Genomic DNA, 3,101 nt, shown 5'->3' on the forward strand with positions numbered 1-3,101 from the left:
TAAAAATTTAATATCGGGAATTATCGTACAAGGTTTTTATAACCGATGTTTGTTCTGTAGGCTTCAGCATTTCCGAGCCTGCATGAACGCACATGGACGTTTACCGGCGACACGTATACGTATAACAACAACAACAACTACACGCTAGACTGGTTGGTGCTAACCTGGCAACAAGCAAACAATTAAAGCGAATGATTTTAATAATAGCACAAACACATTAACCGAGCTAGCACTTAGCACCGATTAGCGTTAGCGCCTTTTTTAGTTAATACAATGAAAAGTTGAATTGTTCTCTTTATTTTGCACAGACAGTGTTTAAATTGAAAACATGTTGCATTTAGTATGCAACCAGTGGGGCATCACAATAAACATGAGGATAATGTGTTAATTCCACAAAGGAGAAATGTTGTGTTGTCACTACAAGTTTTGTGTAAAAAACCGCATATATCGGTATGACGGATATATCGTAATCGAATTGAAGTTGCACAATCCAATAACGGAATATCAGGCAGAAAAGCCAATATCGACGCAATGCTAGTCATAGTAGATTTTTCTCAAAAAAAATAAAAGTGTTTCATTAGCTTTGATGAAAATGCCTTCTTCTTCTTCATTAAAAAATGTGTAGCTCTAAACGAGGCTTCGGTTGCTTTTTGGGAGTCTTTCGCTGGCCTTGTGAAAAAAGACTGCTGCTTACCCAAAGCTGCCTTTAGCTCTCAGGCTTTTCCTGCCCGTAGTGCGCTGCCCAGTGGGTAGTTAGCATGGTAGCTTTTGTGAGACATAGTGAAGTGTCTTTCCACATTGTGCTGCTTTGCCGTCGCCACAGTCACCCCGCAAATGAGACACACGCAGGTTTCTTTCACAGTAGTAAAAAATAACTCTTCCTCCCATTCACTGTGAAAATGATAAGTTTTCTTTCTTTTTGCTGTCATGTTTTTGGGGTAAGACACCGCATTCAGCTCCCCATCTTCGCGAACGCTGAAGTTTTGTCACGCGCACAATACTGACCTTTGACCTTTCCAACTTCAACACTTGTGAGTTGTGCTTTTTTTAGAACAGGCCTGCGGGCGACTTATGTGGTCCTTGCGGGCGACCTGGTGCCCATGGGCACCGTGTTGGTGACCCCTTCACCAGACTGTATGAATGAAATTGTAAACATGTTTATTCTACTGTAAGGTGAGGAGTCGGAGTGGAAATTAAGGTCAAGGACATTCTTCAATGACTAAGATTTATAAAACAGAATCAGGCTTACACGCAGCTTTTTCAGAATAGCCTATATGCCAACGCTAGTGCTGACGTACTTCCGTTTACATCTCAGCCACCGTTGCTATTTCTAGAATGCTACCCCTACCGCCGTTGACTAGCTTGGTGCTGAGGTAAAAGATGAAGAAAATGTTTAAATACCAGCGATCTATTGGCACAACGGCTGAACACTGTTGTGTGCCAATGTGTCAGGCCTCTGCTAAGTACTTAGTTTCCACACTTTCCCCACGGATGAAGAATTAAGACACAAGTGGGTTGTTGCCATTTGTAGGGACGACTTCATGATAACGCCTCACACCCGGGTGTGTAGCCGGCATTTTAAAAAAGAAGATGTTCGTGAGCCAGCATTGGAGAAAGGACGACGACTGTTGAAAAAGGGAGCTATCCCAGCTTTATTTGAATGGAATAACTTCTCCCTCCCACCTGTAAGAACAAGTGTTTGGGAGAGGAGAGATAGACCGCTGCCGCTGGAGGATCACGCCCCGGGACAAGATGAAGTCATGGAGAAAGATTCCGGTCCAGATCCTGCCTCCGCAATCGCCGCCGAAAATACAGCTCTACGAGAGGAGGTTCGCCTGCTGAGGGAACAAGTTGAAAGCCTTACGATGAAGCAGAGGTTTGGGATTCATCGCTTTGCTGCCTCAGACAAGGACATCCGGTTCTTCACAAGGTAAGATGCATGGGCAGTATCAAAGAAATTATTTTCTCTCTTGCTTCTTTTATATGTGTGTTGTTACTGTGTGTAATTCTGCTGCTACACTGCAATTTCCCAGCNNCTATCTATCTATCTATCTATTAGCCTAGTTATTTTAATAGGTGATACTGAATGCAGTATCAGCAGTGTTGAATTAAAGTGATTGCTCTTTATTCTGCTGTATAGTTAATTGGGCTCCAAACAACGGGACCTTGCTGACCGGTACAATGTCCATCAGTCCACGGTCAGTCGCATTATACCATCATAGAGTAATTTCCTATACACGGTACTCGGTTCAGTCAGGATCTGGACACCACAGGAGCAGATAGGTGAATATTTGCCTGTGGATTTCAAGGACTACCCTGACACCACTGTAATCCTTGACTGCACCGAGCTGAAGTGTCAGTGCCCATCTTCCCCTCTCCTCCAGAGTGAGGTTTTTTCCACCTACAAATCCCATTGCACACTTAAAGGTCTAATTGGGATTGCTCCACATGGAGCAGTGACATTTGTTTCTGCTCTCTATGCCGGCTCCATAAGCGATAAGCAGATCACAAAGGAATCTGGTATCATCAACCTCTTAAAACCTGACATGGCTGTCATGGTAGATCGAGGTTTTCTGATCGAAGACATTGTACCGTGCAACATTTACAGGCCAGCATTCCTCGCTGGGCGGTCTCAAATGTCTGCTGCTGAAGTTAGAGAGACCCAGGCCATAACACGTCTTAGGGTGCATGTGGAGCGACTCATTCGTCGAGTGAAAGAGCACAATTTTTTTTAACACTGAAATCCCTCTACGGCTTTTTGGGAGCATCAACCAACTCTATGCTGTTGCGTGTCTCCTCACCAATTATGAAAATGGGCCTCTTGTAAAAGCATGGGTTAAGAAGCCTGAAGCCTGAGCCATGGGTAGGAATGAATTGCAAAAAAAGGAGGTATTTAACCTTTATTTTAGCAGGGAAAAGAAACATGTTGGTTGTTAAATAAAAGAATTATTATTATCACTGTCTAAAACTGTGTCCCTTTGCTTTTTGTCATGTTCTAAGAAGCAGGTCATTACAAAAAATTATTTGAAGATAGTCAACTTATTTTGAGTGCTTCTTCATTCACTTTACCTTGTGTATATTCTCTATCCACTTTGCTGCTG

Source organism: Morone saxatilis, unplaced genomic scaffold, assembly GCF_004916995.1.
Source record: "Morone saxatilis isolate NCDOM2014 unplaced genomic scaffold, NCSU_SB_2.0 Contig0, whole genome shotgun sequence".
NCBI lineage: Eukaryota > Metazoa > Chordata > Actinopteri > Moronidae > Morone > Morone saxatilis.